Below are 17,622 nucleotides of genomic sequence, written 5' to 3'. Positions count from 1 at the left end.
TTTACAGAGAAGATTTTAATAGAAAATGTCTTAAACAGGATGGTGGAGCCTTACCGCATATAGCAGGTTATTGTTAAAACAGTATTAGCATTGGAAAGCAACCCAGACTGGTTAATTTTCATGCTATGGGGCAAGCTGACTTTCCTGCCTCTTCAGGAAAGCAGCGGTGGTGTGGGCTGTGCAGGCACAGCACGTATCCCTGTGTTGATTCTTAGGCATTAAATCAACCACTCGGACTGAAGGCATAACTGGAAGCACAGCTCTGTCCATGTGGCAGTCCGGCTGTCCTGGGTGCGTGGTGGCACCCACGAAGGGCTTCGTCATCCTCCTGTTGCCCAGACCGTGCCTTGGTCTAAGTGGACACCTGGAGCATCCCCACGGAGAAACAGCGTTTAGTCAAGTTTCCTCCCAGTAGGAGTCACGGCATGACACCTGGTGGGGAGAGATTATGTATTAGGCAAGACCCAGCAGGGCAGGGATTGGAGCGCAGCCGTGGTTTATGCTGGAGATTTGGAAACGCTCCCAAGTGCCCAGTTTTGGTGTCTGTCACCTTGTGAATTGGACACGGCAGTTACATGTGGATGGTGTGTGGGGGGGAAGTACAAACCCTCAAAATATTGTGTATGGCCAAGGGCTGGTGACAGCAAGCAAAGTCCCTCCGTTAGGGCACGGTGGGCACAAACCATCCCCTGCGTCACACCAGCCTGCTCCTGCTGCGGGGGGTGCTGCAGGTGGGGCTGGGACAGGAGGAGGCTGCTGCCCTGGCTTGTCTTTGGCGCTGCAAAGAAAACCAAAGCCTTTTCTGAGTGTATTTCCCTCCCTGGATATGGTTCAGAGAAGTTCAGTGTGGGGCCTGTCCTGAGAAACATCGCAGGTGCCACAGCTGACGGCATCCAGAGGCAGCGGAGGGGGAAAATGGAGCGGTACAGGGAAAACGGCTCCCCTCTTTCCTTTGAAGTGACGCAGTGCTAAAGCCAGCCCTCTTGGAAAGCGAAGTAACTCTCTGGGTTGTGAATTCACACATGCTGAGGCTCTTTCAGAAATCATTTCCAACTTCTGTTAGCGGAGAGTTGCAAGAGATCAAAGCCTTAGGTAAGTAGGGCACCTATTAAGTCGAGCCTTTTTCTTTTATTGAGAGGAGATGGGAGAGAGCAGGAAGCTTGATTTTGCAAAACTAAACCAAAGGTTTATTTTGGTAGCTAGGGGATATCACAGGAGTCGTCACATTGGTTTTGAATTTGCATCTTTCAACAGCGTCCCCGGCGTGCAAGGAACATACTCAGGAACACCAAAAACCTGTAGGGAAATGAGGAAACAATGCTAACAAAATATTCTTTTAAATTTTTTTAACTCACTCTACTGTGTATTTAAACTGTCCTTGGGTGTGTCATTGTTAAAATTATTCCTCCTTTTCTTATTTGTCAGATGCCTCTTTTCAAAAACCTAAATATTGTTGCTGAGGAGAACAGAGGCTTTCAGGTATGTCTGTGACATTGGCTTAACTCATAGTGTCCCCAGAGAAGAGGGGAAACTATTCAGCTGCTCAGAAAAACAAGGGAATGTGCGAAAAATCCCAAAAAAACATAATTCCTGCTTAATTTGCCCTCTCAAAACCTCTTTCAGAATCTCGGCAGCCTCAGTACAAAGGCCCCTGTGGTATCACTGGCAGTAACCAAGAGCCTAAACCTTTATGAAACAACCAGCAACCAGAAGGTTTCTGGAAGTCCTTTGCCAAGATTCCTCCTCTGCTAGCATGGATGTCACTGTGTGTGAGCCTGTTCTCATCAGCAAAACCCCTTCAAGGTGGAGCTGACCCCTTGAGAGCGAGGGAGTCAGATCTGTGCACCCCTTACCCTTCCTGAGCAGCCTCCATGCTCTCACATTCCTGCCATCCCCAGAATTACACCAGAGCTGTACATTTTGGGGGATAAGAATTTTCATCGCTTATGCACTACGTTGCTTTTAATTAACCCTATTGTAATTGATGTGACATTAGAGTATTTTTTAACATTTTAAAGCTCTAATTCAGGATGGACAATGCTAGACAGAAGTCAGCGATCACTTATAGTAATGTTTTAAATGTTTCTAGTTGTAGGAGTGCCTGTGTATTTAAGTTTAATGCACATTTTGTGATCTTTTACTTGCTTCCACAAAGCTAGGTGCTTGGGGTGAAAGTCCAATTTATTATCCTGTTGTAAGTTCAAAGTCCTGTAACGTTAGTGATTTTAAGTATCGATCGTGTTAATGATGGCAATTTCAGTCACAGGAAAAGTGAAGGTGAACCTGATCATAAAGCTTGCACAAGCCTTGGCACACCTCTAATGATATGACCTGAGCTTCACCCCTATTGAGAACAGGGCTTTTTTCTGTTACTATTCCTTAGCTGATATTTTATAAATATGTCTCTCTTGCCTTTTAATGTTCTTTTCTTGTAATGTTCTCTACTTTTTACTGCTAACAGGATAGTTCAGAGCACTGTAAGGTTTCTCTGTGGGTACTTAGCCATGATCGAAACTTCCCATTTCTCCAGAAGGCTCAGGAATTATCACTTTGAAGGTCTTGTCATTGGTATTCTAACAAATTGCTGGGAAACTGAGATTTTTCGCAACAGCCAAAGGGAAGTAGGCGCATAAATCTTCCTGAAATTCACTGGAAGGTGACAACCACACTATTGCAAAAGTGAAAATGGAAGCTATGGTCAGAAGCTCTCATGACAGCAGTGGGCTGTAACGATTACATGGACATGTGCTTCTTTTAGACTCAGATTGTGACACTTTCTTTAATTGCGTGTCTTATTCTTATTTTTGATCGTGGTGCAAGCACCAGGGAGTCTGTTTGTGCAACAAACATCTGACACATGCCTTAGAACAAATCAAGCCGGAATTAACAATGCCGGAGAGGCCTCCCTGAATCCTAATCAGGAACAATAGCTGCATTTCTACAGAGCTCTCCCTCCCTGGGGTCTTGTGCTACTCCTTCATATGTTTTGGAGTGAAGGGCTGTTTATAGCCTCATTAGAGAGTGTTTAGCATTAAATGTCAGGAAGCATCTGCTGGCACATTTCTTTGTAGGAGACTTTCAAATTCTGCGAGTGAGTTTGGGTAGCTGTCTTGAATATACATGGGAGTTCCCTCCAGAGACTTGGATCATGTCTTTGAAGACAAGTTAAAGCTGCCTTGTTGCAACTACACTTCACAAAATTGGGTTTCCAGTAAACAGTCAAGCTGAATATTCAACAGCAAAAGTTCCCATCTTCCCTCATTTCTGTAACTTCCACCCTCTGGCCCATATTTTAGGCACTCATGGGTGACTTTTTAGCTGATATTATTGCCATATGGCTTCAAACATGGCCTCTACATGCTTCCAAGAGACACAGGCTGCAGCCATAAAAGTGGCTAACTAAGAAGTTGACCTCACCTAGACCCTTGCATTCACTATCCCGTGGGTTGTGCCAACACAAGTCTTTGTGCGACCAAGTTTTGAACTCAGCTGCTGAAAAGCTCTGTTGTCACTGTTTGTATTGTGCTGACATTGTCTTAATGCCTGCGGCAGGGAGGCAGATAAGGCAAACAACCCGACTGAAAATGCAAACGTACTTTTTTTTCCTTTTTTTTTTTTTTTTTTCCTCTAAATCAGCTCCCAGTCTGAGGATGTGGACAAACGGGAGCTTCTGGAGGTGGTTTTCGTGTCAAAGGCAACGTCTCATGAAACTGCGCTAGTGGTTTGTGGCATAACCACATTGTTAGCAGGGAGATTTGTACCCAACAGCTCTGAACTAAGGCGTCCTTAACTCAAAGTGCCCATTTCTCTTCACACTCAACCGGTACATGTTCTTAGGCATTCAGTTATATATTACTGACAAACTGCACCGTCTTTGCGGCCTGCATGGCAGGCCCTAGAGAATGAAGGTCTGGCCCTTGTCCAAAATGTTGGGTGAAATCACACGGCTGATGGATGCATCTGTGTTTTAGGACAGTCATCAGTTAGAGTGGTTTTGTCCTTCTTGCTTGGATCTGCAGGAGCACCAAACCTCGTTTTCTTCTGCTTCATCTACCAGTGCTATGCTGAACTTTCTCATTCCGGGAAGGTTGGTGCCCCCACTGCTGGAACCGCCGTGAGAAATCACTAGAGGTCTGTCCTTTGCCACATCCCTTTCCCAGCACACTACAGCCATAGGAGGAAGCCACAACACAGCAGGAGGTTTCTAAAGCAGAACTTCAGCATGGAGAAATACTTTCAGTAGGTCTCTACAAACAGACTGTATTCACAAAGGACAAGGGAGATAGGTTAGCAATCTCACCTATGGTTTAGAACCTGGAAGGAGACAGGCAGAAGATGGGGAACGCTCCCCGCTATGTTGTATTTTGTGAAGGGAAAAAACAACTTTTGGAAGCATTTCTCTGCAAGAAAGCTTTGGGGAAGAGTGAGGGAGGTTAAGGGAGGAGCAAATTGTGTATGTGCTTCTTGCAAAATGATTTTCCATTAGGCAGCAGCACGTCTTTCTTTCCCCCTGAAATATTGCATCATTCTTAAACAGTAGCTCTTTAACTCCAAACAAAAGGAGTTCTCATGCAGTGAAAGCTTTAATCTCAAGCTGTACTTTTAGTTCTAAATTATTAGCCATTGTTAATTTGAAGTTATTTTTACTTTAGTGACCAAAACAGCACAGACAGGAAAGAATTGTAATTTTGCGTATCCTCCAAGACTGACTGTGAACGCTGTGTAAAAGTCTTCCTACCAGCATGCAGACTCAGAGGCACTCTGCTTGGTGGCAAAATGCTAGCAGGAGAGGATGGCATGTTAGTATTGATATTAACTGAATCCTGCTGTATTGTGGCATCTCTCTCTCTCTCTCTCTTTTTTTATTCCCTTTAGAAACCATTTTTCTGTTTTAAAAATAGTGTGATGTACCAGTGCTAGAACCTGAAAGTGAGCAGAGAAAAGCTTATTCACTTCTACCTCCCAGAGAGGGTGAAGAGTCCCTTTTTTAAAACTGTTCTTACCAGGACTTTGAGATAACTTATGCTCTTTTTACCTCTGAGAGGATTAACACTTCTCACGCACTGAGATGTCATCAATGTGTTTCTAAATGCCTCGTAGTCCTCGATGCCTCCTACTTGATCTCTTGAGGAAGTAAAGAATTATTATTCCCTTTTATGAATAAGAAAACAGAAGTTAAAGCAGTAACAAGTGACTTGCCCAGAATCTGTCACAGGTGCGAGGATGGATTTGAGCCTCATTTCACTGTTTGCTCAGTTTGCTGTCCTTCCTTCTTTCAATGCTTGCATGAACCTATTAGTCATAACCACGGCCCATTATCTGCTGGGAGAACGTTAAATAAAGCAGTAAGCTTTCACTGCCATGTTTGTAATCCTATCTGCTGCACTGAAAACCAAAGAATTTAATTTGAAAAAAGCTACAAAGAGTAGTGGTACGGACAAGTCTCTTCATTAGCTGGGAACAAACCACATACAAAAAAATCCCAACCAAACAGACAAGATGGTTAAGGAGATGTGAAGTACCTTTTAAAAAGCCTTCTATGTTAATAATTTAGCATGTTGCAAGGTACGTCAACATTAAATATATATGTATTTTTTAATGTATTTAAACCTGACACTAATTCTGAATTTTTCAGACAGAAGATGTCATCAGCCCTAAAAGTAGGTGGAAAAACAGCCCACAGGAGCAAATCAAAGCTTGTGAGTTAGCAATGGGGGTTTGTATTGCAGGAAATTGCAGGAAAATCTGCAATGCTGGTATGGTTTGATAAATGTCACTTAGATTTTTTTTTTTTAAATCTTAAGTGTTCATATTACATACTACCCCATTTGTGCTTAAGTGATTTTTTTAGACTAGCTCTGTCTCTTCTCTACTTCAGAATTATTTTTGTTGCTTTTTTTTTTTTTTTTAAAGAATAAATAGGGCACTGAAGTAAATAATTGTGTGTCAGAAGTTGAACCTCTGTGCTTTGTTAGCATAAGCATGGCAGCCAGAAGCCTGCATCAGGATCCTGTCATACTCAGGGCTATAAACCCCTCAAATACTTGATTATGCCACTGAAGTTGCATACATTTTGTAAGTCTGTATGGGAGGTAGTGAAATGTCTAGTCTTTGAGAAAAAACATGTTTTATGTTTGAAATACTCAACCTGTGAAAAGAAAATAGGTCTGCTGGCTGCACAAAGTTGAGCACAATGTCTTGTTTGCGTCTCTGGCTACTGCTTTGGCTGCAGCAATGAGCACAAGCAGGGTTTTAAGGTCGCATTACTCTCAGATGAAATATAGAGTCCTGCCTATGGTATAAACCTTTTTTAATACCTGATGTCATACCCAAGTCCAAGGATCAATTGCTTTTTATTTACTCAGTGCAACGCAGTGCCATGTTCCACCCACGGCTTCGGGAACTTTGCCTTTTCTCTTGCAGCCATTCCTGAGTACACGAAGCACACCGAGACATCCTGCAGCTCCTGGATCACATTCAGCCTGTCCCTGCGCGGGTTTACCTCCAGATCCTGGAAAGCGTGGTGCTCCCTAGCGAGCTTCGCAGCTCCGCTGGGGAGAAGCCTGGCATGCTCTGCTGAATAATCCTCTAGGGTTTTTAAAAGAAGCCGCAGCTTTTTGTGTGGTGCTGAAAACAATCCTTCTGCTTGTCTTGGCAAACAGCTTCAGATAGAAAAGACGACAGAGAACAGCCAGGTAGGCCAATTTCTTCTTCTGGAAGAGAAGTAAAGCCTTGAATAGGTGTCTGGATTTCAGGTATTTTTGCTGTGTGTTTGTTTTTTTCTTCTTTTGCATACTGGATTTTTCTGCACCTGTAAATGCTGGGTCTGGAGAAGAACAGGTCGTGTGTCTAAGTTTTCTTTATGCAGTGCCAGCTTTACTGTGTGAGTGACAAACAGAAGTAGAGGGAGTTTGGACCACAGAAGCGAGGCTTTAACAAAGTTTTCCAATGGCGGTGGGAAAGCACATGTTCATTTTGCTGGCTTTAGATCTAGGCCCCTCTTCTGCCTCCCTGAAGGGAGATCCAGACCTCTTCTCCTCTGTGTGCCTACACCTAAAATGTTCTCAGTGTTGTGGTTGCTGATGGCAACTGCATTCTAGTTTAACAGCGAAGACATGAAAAATGGGAACATCTTACCTCCATCAGGAGAGGTTTTGCATTGTAACTGGCTCCAGAGAAGACGTGCTCTAGCTCAGAGTGGGAGATGAGTCAATTAATGAGTGTTGTTTGCTGGCCTGTTGTACAGTAAGTGATAAATGGTCTCCTGACTTTAAAACTGGAGGGTGTAAACCTAGAAGGCCAACTGGTGGACACCCAAAGACTATGAATGTGAAGAACTGGTTAGATGAAACACATCCAAAGTTTCTTCTGCACTACAGAGAAAAATGGCCACTTCTCCCCCAGAATCCTGTCTTATCTGACATAGGATATCTTCTGCCTTTCCCTCGTATTTAATACTAGTTTGACTTTTAGCCCAGCAGTAAGACACTCTACACATGACAATTTGGGTATCCTGACACAAGCAAAAGTCCAACAGAAGCCTGCATGAGATTTGCTAAATGAGTTCACAAGGGAGAGGACTTTTTATATGCTAAAATTAACTTTCTGCACTAACCTTTATGTATATCTCTGCAAATTATAATTTATTTCAAAAATAGTATTAAAAGGAAAGGTTAAGGCCATACTATCAGAGATAGAGGTACTCTTTATATCTTTGTTACTCAGCTGCAAACCATCAGAGCAAAATATCCTGTGGTTCACGTTACAGGAGAAGCTGTTTACTTCCTTTTGAGTGAATGCCTTGTTTTTCTTAGTGATAAAAGCTCTCTGCGGCTCTCTCTTTAGTCAAATGTGTGACTTGCTGCACTTTAGCTTTGGTTCTAATTCTTAGGATATTCACAACCTACTATGTTTTAGCGTTACTGAAAGTCACTATTCCAGGCTTAAGCAAAAAAGTTACTGAAAGGAAAGGAGCACGCTAATTTGCTGATATCAAAGTAGAGCATTTTTGCTGAGAGAGTAACTCTCTTCAAGTCAGGCTGGAAATCTGCTTCCAGCATCATTGGAAGGTCCATCACTGCATTGGAGAGACTGCTGTGTGCTTGTTGGAGGCACACTTGCCATGCACTTGGTGTAACAGTGCTTAATCTGGAGATCTGTCTGATCCTTTACACTTGTGGGTCCAGCCTAGGACCCCTTAATGTTTGCATGTGCTCAGCGTTGGCTCCAGGAGGAGCAGGACTAGATTATTCTATGTGTGTAGGGTGATATGATGGTGATATTTTTAGATATGAAAATGATTTTTCCATCTCAAAAGTTGAATTGTGTAGTTTGCCAGTGCTTCCAAAGCTGTATCCCAAGCAGGACCATTGTTAGGAGGAAATGCAAGGAGATCACGGTCTTTGCTTTTCCTTGTATGGAGAACAGCAGTGTGAGAGTCTTCCACCAAGGCTGGGAAACACAACAGTGAATCCAAGGTCAAGACCGGGCACATGCCCTATGGACAAAGCCAATTACTGCAGCCTGTAGATGAACAAGGCTCCTTTTCACTTTCCCTGATACAACCCAGGGGCCTCTGTGCCCTGCCCCCATCCGTAGGTAATTCATGCTTTCATCCATTGCTTCCTACCTGCTCCATTGTTCATTATCCTGAGTTTACTGGGACTTGCAGCTACTACAGGTTGTGGTTTCAGTGACCACCTGGATTACCCACTAGTTAAACATCGAGACCGTCACTTTCTTTTCCCTGCCCTTTGATAAGAGTTGTTGTTTTGTGCAATTTATACTGCTGTTGTTGTAAGGAATGTTGCCAACACTTTCTCCACTGGCCATTTCACTTCTTGGACAAATAAGATTCAGTTTACTTTTCCATCTTAAATCTGTACTGGTGGCTTTATAACAGTACAAAAGATATGGATACAGCCATGAGGGGAGTGAGAACAATTATTTTGCTTAACTTATGGTTTGTTTCAACAGACTGCTGTGTTGTAGCCTGATTAGGATTGCTCTCCCTGCTATTATCTTCTAGACCCTTCTGTCAGTGGTGCAGTGCCCTTGTAGACGTGGAGGCACTCTCTGTCTCTGAGTGTTTCTTCCCAAAGGCTCCAGCTCCGCACCGGGGTGGGATGGCTGATGTGCTTCCTACTTCCCACATCTCCTGAAGGCTGCTCTCCCATAACCAAGTCATCCAGACAGGCGTGCATCTCCTCCTGAGTAGTTGTAACTTCTAGGAGCTGTCATCCAAACAGAAATTGATGATTCATGTTTATTTGCAAGTCTGTAAGCCATGGCTACCCTGATTAACACCCTCTTAAGTTGTATCCTCTTACTTTTGCTAGCTTGCCTTCACTGCTCCCTTTGGTTAGCCCTGAAGTGGTTGGGCAGTTGGACTTGGCCTTTTTAGGTCCCTTCCAATGGAACTATTCTGTTCTGTTCTGTTCTGTTCTGTTCTGTTCTGTTCTGTTCTCTTCTCTTCTCTTCTCTTCTCTTCTCTTCTCTTTTCTTCTACTCTACTCTACTCTACTCTACTCTACTCTACTCTACTCTACTCTACTCTACGCTACTCTACTCTACTCTACCCTACTCTCCCTAAGTGCCTTCCTTAATTTTATTTTTATTTTTATTTTTATTTGTATTTGTATTTGTATTTGTATTTTTCCTTCGGATGCTTGTAAGAGGCTCTAGGGAGGCCCCTTCTTGTTTCAGTAACAAACAGAAGACTAGAAACATGTACCAAAAATGGACAGACCTGATCATAGTTGTAGGACACTTATAAGATGAGCTGCAGACTGAAGCCAGCCTCCAAAAAACTGCTCATTCAAATCTTTCCACCACTAATGAATGGTAAATGCTGGAGGCAGCCTGTGGATTTTGAAATGCAGCAGCAGCAACCACAACTATAAAGGGGTCAGTAGACACCACATAGATCCAACGCAGAATATCTTTCTTCTGTGCCTGCTTTCTAGCCTTTGAACACTGGGGTCTGTTGTGGAGCTGTTCTGAGCAACAGATGCATTGTGTAAATATTTCAGACTTATAAAACTTTTGAAATAATATTTAAAATATAATTGGGATCAACGCTAGAGTGCCATTCCAGATGTTGATTAATGAAGCAATATACACCTTGGTGTATTTAAATTTCATGCCTCCCTGGCACGGTTGCCTCACATCACACACATTTTTGGCAGTCTCAACATATAGACAACCTACCCACTACTTTGCCACATAACAGAGAGGTTTCCCAGGTACAGCTGGCGGCCAGACACTACTTCTGACTCTGTCTGTTTGCCAGAGATCGTCATTCTCTGGAACCTTTCTGGTTAGCCCTAGCTGTAAAGCTGTGCTACAAGAGGGCTGGGCAGGCTAATATGTGCTGCTTTTTTTTTTTTTTTTTTTTGCTTTACAGAGTTTCTTTTTTTTTCCTGGAGTAGTGTAACTCTTTTCCCAGATATGATCCAAAAATTTGTTTGGGAAACTGCTTTTGTCTGGCCTCTTTGTGTTTTATGCTACATTTCCTCCCATGGCCAAAATAGCAGACTGACTGTAGGAGAAAATTAATGTCAGTGCCTTTCTGGGCAGACACTCCCTGATCAGCAGATGACATCCAAAGAAACACTCAGACCTTTGTCTGAGCTATTTGCATCTCTGTACCACTCTCTCCCCCAAAGCTAATCCAATCTTGCTATTTCTAAGAGAAATTACAACCCGCGCTTACCCACACAGGGCATTAATTCTGTTCTGATTACACCATTGTTACAAAGGTCTTTAGGGATTACATGTGTTTTCTAGCACTTTGCTTCATGCCAGGGAATGTGTCCAGATATTACCAGTCCTTAGAAGATGCTTCTTCACACAAGCCTTGCAATAGCAGATGTCGAACCAGCCTAAGCAGTATGCTGAGGGTACCAGTACCCTTATCCGGAGCTGGGCGATGGGCAGGGCACCGCAGTGCTCAGCTCTTGGGATCTGCCACGTCCCGCATGGATGAGGAGTGCTTTGTCGCTTGCCAGAAGTCAAGGTTGTGAGGAAGTTAAAAAACAAAACAAAAAAAAACCTGAATTGGAAATGTTGGAGCATGGCACAAAAAGAGGCTAAAATAACAAAACACACCCTGAAGATTGTGCATAGGAGTACTGCTTCTCATCAGCTGCACTGACCTAAACACAGCTTCCACCCCTATTATTTTAAGTTGGGATGTCCTGTCAGGGTAATCCGAAGATTATCCCCCTCCCTGGGGAGAGGAGGCACAGAGCAAAGGCTGAGCTTTTCTTTCTGTGTCACACCAAGCCAGAGGACTGTGTTTTTTTCTGTTCTTCTTGTTTTTTGTTGTTGTTGTTTTTGTTGTTTTGTTTTGTTTTGTTTTGGGTTTGTTTTTTGTTGTTGCTGTTTATTTCTGTGTTAAGAAAACTCCTTTTATTTCCCCTGACTAGACATTCATTTCTGCACCGTACTGCTGATACCTTATTTAATTCCCTTTCGTCTCTCCGAGTCTTTGATTAAGTTTTCTGCTGTATGCCTTCATTAGCACATTCCTAGCTTCAGGCTGCACATTGTTTGCCTTCTGGAGACATACTGGTACAGCCTTGATCACTATCAGAAGCAGCAAATGCCCCTCTTCTTATGGGGTCCACAACTAGTTTTATTCTGTGAGCAGCATGTGAAAAAAAAACATGGTGTGAAAAATCATAACCCTGGCAATAAGGGGGTTAATTTAAATACCTGCCTCTCTTAATAATAAATACCTCTCTTAAATACCTCCTTTTCCATATATCCCCTTTAATATAACGGTCTTCTGTGATGCTGCATCACACCCCAACAGGAGCAATGGACACAATTAACCTTAAGCAAGAGCTGTACCCCAGCACCCATGGGTGTGCACCCCAGTCCCTGAATTGTTTTGCTGTGTTGTCCCCATCCAGGGTTTTGTAAATTGCTGTAGAGTTTTTGGGAGAATAATTAACTCTGCAATCACGCCCTGAAGGCCCTGCGCACCCATCAGATTATTCCTCTCTTTCTTTCATATGGCTGCAGAGGGATTTACATGCATAACTTCCATTCAAGTTAGCGGGAATTCACTGCTTAAACACGGAGGTGAGAATAATGCAGGCCTTTGTTCTCAGCCGTCTGAGTGCCGAGGAACACGTGTTTCTATTAAACACCTGGAGAGCACAGGAGGGAACAATATAACATGAAAAAAGCTGCACTGAATAAAAGCAAAGGCTGCCTGTGCCAGGCCCTGGCATGCCTGTGCAGTGGCCATGCTGGCAGAGCCATGGTTGTGTGCTGCTTATTTACTGCAAAGGTGGTGTTGCATTTTATCAAGCTGTTGATAAAAATACCGTACAGTTTCCTTGGGGAAATCTCCAGGGAAATCAATGTGGTGGTTTATTTATTCATTTATTTAATTTATGCTAGCATAATATATGAGAGCAGCCATTTTAGATCTTTGGATAATTAGCTAAAATTTGATGTTTCAGAGGGGCGCCAATTCTTGTTTAATAAGATTTTTATTTTTTTTCTGACATGGTCCTGACCACAAGGCAGGGGTTTCCTTGTTCTTCTCAGAGCTCACAGAATTTGAGGTAGGATAGGACAAGAAGTCACCCAGTCTCAGTTTTCAGTGCTAGCATAACAAAGATGTAATGTTGAAAATGATAATATAAAATATATAAAAGATCGTTGATGCTAGGGAGAATTTCATGCAAGGCAGCAGGTTGCCTCGGTGTTTTTCTTGGCAAGATGTATGTGATTGTAACCTGGAAAAGAGAGAGTGCAGATGTACATACACATGGTACATTTAATTGGGAACTATTGATAGTGCTTATGAACATAATGAATGCAACATGATATTTAAAGGAATCCTCCCGCAGTGCCACCTGAGTTTTCCATGTGAAGGATGATTGATTGTCAGAGCAATACACAAAAATAACCATGAGGGGTTAAGCAAATAACTCCCAGGTCCCTGGGTGATGCTGTAGGGCATACAGAAGCTATCTGTCCCCTGAAGATCCAGGAACCTCCCATCCCCTTCACGCACACTTAGTACAGAAACCCAGCGAGGTGGCAGTGGGGGATGGAGCTGCCCTGCAGCACGGAACAGCCTGAGCAGAGCAGTGGATGTGTCCCCTGTGATTACTGGCTGGAAAACCGAAGTGCAGAGCCACTGCAGCCCTTGCCTCCCTCTTGCCGATCCCTCTTAGCACATTTTAGGCACCAGTGCTCACTGTCCCACTGCAGCAGAGGTTATAGACAGTACCTGGTATGAGTTCAACGAGGGCTAGAGCATCTCTGGGAGACCAGAGGAGATTAAATGTTTCACAGCCGTTATGTAGCCCTTGGGGTCATGTCACACCGTACCAAAAGTGCTGCTTCTCCCCAGAGTGCAACCCATTTTTCCCCTAAGCACAGCTCTTGGGAAGACTCCAAAATACCCAGGCTTTTTGCTCACCCTGCATGAGTTGGATTCCCTCTGTGTGATCAAGCACAGAGTCCCATCGGGGGGTATCCTAATTCCTCAGTGGTATGAGCTGTGTTTTTTTTTGATGTGTCTGAGGAGCGTGCATGTGACAGTCTTTGAAGTGCCACCAGATACAGGATGTGTGTTTGTGGCATCTACTGCCTTGCAAATAACAGCGGGAGGTCTCGTGTAATACCCATGTTACAAAGGGCACTTTAATCTGAGGCTCTAACAGGCTGGGCTGTTGCTTTGCCCTCAGCTATTGATTTTTCTATTCATGTAGGCATGATTAGCTTTTAACAAGACCTCCCAATCTCCCCCGTCCTCCCCCTTCCTCCGGGATTCCACTTAGTTCACTGAAGGTGATTAGGAAATATGTGCTAAAAGCAGCGTGGACACATCTGGGGCCGCTGCTAATTAATCCCCGTGCTCTCCCCATGCAATTGGGCATGTGCTGTGTCACCAGCAAATAAAGAGACGCAGATTTATAGCCCAAGAATACAATCCTGTGCCAGGTGTATCTCCGTCAGCTCCTACTGATTTCAGTGTGCTTCGAATCCCTTAACAGGATCACTGCAGGTGTTTCAGGTCCCTGCAAGACTTCCACTCTTGCAACAGCCCCTTCCCAACCAGGGCAATGAAACTGTTGGCCAGGAGGAGTTTGTAAGTGCAAGATACCAAATCTGGTAGGAACTGGACCTCAGGGACAGGTTGATCTTGGGCCTCATTCCCTGAATGCAAATTTTATCTCCTCTTCAATGCAATATGAACAGCTGAACCCATATAAACACTCTTTGGCTAGAAGTTTTTCACCTCTGCTCTGTCTCTTTTGGGCTGTGAAAGGGAAGAAAGACAGAAACTATTTTAATTTCAGTTTTAAAATATCAAGAAGGTATCATGTTAGCTGGTGTTAGTGCCAGGAAGATGAGATCAATAGTCATCAGAGCAAGCTGCTGCTTTCCCTTCATACGCAAGAGGCTCCACCTTTGTGGATTTCTCATGAATTTCCCCAGAGGATCGTTGTTTGTTAAAGGCGAAGAGTACTGGGACAGGGGTCTGATGGAGAAGGGGAATTTCTACCTGCTGCAGATAAGTGGCCCTCCACTGCATCCTGACCAGTACGAGTCATGTTATCCTGCACACACCCACTGAAACTATTTTTTGACCATTTCCATTGGGCATGTACCTTACAACACCCAAGTGCTGGAATAATCAGTGAGGTATGGGAATATTGCTGCGTGAACCTGCTGTACTGAGGCTGCGCCCCAGATTTCAGATCCCACCCAAGGACTGTGTGTGTGCATAGGAATCCAGAGGATCCCTTCAAACAGAGTTATGCTGAATTTCTGCCAGTTTATCAGAACTTTCATCAGTTCATTGGCAGAGCAGTTAAATGAATGTGGTTGGGTAGGTCCCAACAGGCAAGGAGAGTTGTGCAGTAACTGGTCACTTTGTGAGATTGCCTTCCTGAGCCCATTTCATTTTCCTCCCACAGTCTGGCCATGAAAGCAGGAACATTTAGGATTTTATGCTGTCCAATCTGGACAGTTTTAACCTGCTACTTCCTCTGTAGGGACCAAGGACATTGTCACTACACTACACCTTTCCTTACCTGTGACAACATATTTTGGGTGCTTTGGTCTTTCATTCTTCACTTTATCATTGCCTTGGTGTTTTCTGTCCTCTAGCAATTTGCAAATTGCATGTTACAGGTTCTTCCTACACTGTATTTTTAATTCAAGGGGTGGACATTAATGTCCCAAAATGTTCCTATCAGTACTATGTTTCTTATGTATCCTACACCCAACTTTCAATAGGAACAAGATGGTAAGTCTTTCAGTGAGGCTGTCTGGGACAAGATGCCCATCTTAACGCTTGCAGCCTTTGTAGGTGCTCATGACAACAACAAATAGGTCAGTGGGCCCCAAAGTGAGGTTTACTCCTTATTCCTCCACTACACAAGGACCTCCTTGTTGGCCAGGATTGGTCAGGAATGGGAAGGAAAGCACAAGCTGTGGGAGGACAGTCAGTCATCTAGGGCTGACCCTTGGGGGTTTGTGAGGAAACCCTTTGGCACCACGTAGAAAGGCTTTTCTGGAGTTGTGACTCCCACACTTAGTATGGGCAAAGCTTGTGTTGTTTTGGGAGCTGGAGATGATAGGGCTGGGTGGAAATGGTCCCTGGACATTTCCGTGGTTTGGGGTGTGGGGGGAGCCCAGCTTGGCTCTGCGGCAAGAGATACCAACCATGGTAGAGCAGGTCAAGCTTCACACCTTGCAGTTTGGGCAAGACTGGAGTTACAAGACAGTAACAGAAAAAAAAGCTCATCAGTGCCCCTTTTGAACTATATTGGATGGTCGGAAATGTAGATAGGTTGAAAGTAGTCTTAAATATTGCATTGCATAGGGAGGGCTTCTCCCAGGGCCTAGCATTTAGTTTGTCTGCTCTGTAAGGTGTTCCAGGGTGTGTTTCCCTCCTGGTTCTCTCTCCTCCAGTTATCCTCTCTGGTTGCTCAGGGGCATATATAGCCATTCAAAACCTTTCCAACTCAACAGGCATGTCTGAGTCCAGTGTTTTCCAGGTAAGGTCAACTGCTCTCTCAGCTTTGCTTTTTGGTGGAACATAGGATCTGGCCAAGAAGGAGGCATGCCTTAAATGCCAATGTCACTAAGTCCTGAGCTTTGCCCCTTGATTGTAGCTGAAATCCAGAACAGGATGAGTGACTGGAAATCTTTCTCCCTGCTGTGGTGCCGAAATAAGTTCTTCATGGCATGAATGTAAATCCATCCTGCTCTACGCCAGCCATCTGTGACTAGTGGCCAGCTTGGAAAGTGGAGGACTCAAAGATGAAGAACCATGGTTTGGAGCCACTTGCTCTCCTTTCCTGGAAAGGCAGCAGAGTGAGCTCCTCCTTCCCACGTCAGTGGCTCACAGCAAACTTGCTGCTGCCTTGCTGCAGCTGGCCAGCTGAACTTCTTCCCAAACCACACTGACTGCAATGGGAGCTCAAACACCTGGAGTACGTGTACATAGGCATTGAAATCCAGACAACTTACTTTGCAGGCTGCATCCCTCTGTGATGATTTCAGAAATTGGCAAAGGAGGAAGTGATGTGGTTGTTGGGAAGATGTTTCCCAGGGACCAAAGTGTAGGGCAAGGACAAGGTATCTCAGAGATGGGTCAGTACAGAGTGACTCCTGTTTTTCTGAGTGCTTCTGCATGTGCTGAACTTGCCTTACATGAGTAGGCCCATTGAAACGCATGGGGAGCATATAGCAGAGGGGAAAAAGTCATTGCCGATGTGAATGGAGTGGATTTCAGTGCCAAGAAAAATCATGAAGAACAAAACATCCTACCTAATTTTTTAGCTATTCTAAAGTCTAAACAACAAGCCTGAAGGCCAGCTGGTTTTATGGTTGAGTCCACCCTCATGTTAAAGGAAGGAGATGAACCTATCTCTAGAAAGGATGCAACGACTGTGTCCAAGGTCAATGTGGTAACAAGATCCTATAAAGAGAGCAGCAAAGAAATAAGTTCTGAATCTAGGCAGGAAGAAAACTACAGAATGAAGCAAGAACAAGGGGTTCTCCAAATATATAGGAAAGCCAAATTAATCTAGATCCTTGTTCTTTTCATTGCAGGAAAAAACGTGATACTTGTGTCTGTTGCTGTTGAAATGGGTTGTGGGTGGTGAGAACATGAGAAATGGCTAGTGTAAGGGAAATTCCTCTTTGAGTTAGATGATTTTCAATTCAAAATCATCTGAAAATGTCCTGAGTCTAGAGGAGATCAGTCCTGTACACCACATCCCACACTGGCTCTTTGTGTAGATCCTTTTTGTTGGAATTAGGAATTTCATTAAATGAACATTGTCTGAAATAGGTGTAACTTGGAAGAATAACCCTGGAGTCAATGCCGGAGGAGATGGGATAACCCCCCAGTGCAGAGGGGTACAGGCTCTTGCTTTTCCTTCAGAAATTGCTAATTCTGTTCATTGCCACTCTGCGCTTATCATTCTGTGACCACTGGAGTACTGCTGGTGCAGCATCCCGGGCCTTCCAATGCTTTTCTTCATGGCAGGACTTCAGAAAATTTCACCTTCCAGAAAATACTGTTTGTCAAACCTTTGACTATCATGTTATTATAATTAATTGGCTGATCAATGT

General features: G+C 43.9%; 1 protein-coding gene across 1 annotated transcript in view; it reads left to right on the top strand.

Moving 5' to 3' along the window:
• Window positions 1-981: 981 nt before the first annotated feature.
• The window catches only part of LOC310889389 (phospholipid-transporting ATPase ID-like), an 87,408-nt gene continuing 70,767 nt past the window's right edge, over window positions 982-17,622 (top strand). The window contains exons 1-2 of the mRNA XM_083816776.1: window positions 982-1,092; window positions 6,424-6,695. The gene's annotated coding sequence lies outside the window, so the exon portion shown is untranslated. The remainder of the gene's footprint in view (window positions 1,093-6,423; window positions 6,696-17,622) is intronic.

This window comes from Anser anser (assembly GCF_964211835.1).
Source record: "Anser anser genome assembly, chromosome: Z".
Classification (NCBI taxonomy): domain Eukaryota; kingdom Metazoa; phylum Chordata; class Aves; order Anseriformes; family Anatidae; genus Anser; species Anser anser.
Note: the sequence above shows the minus strand (reverse complement) of the source record. Positions and strands in the feature narration are given on the sequence as shown.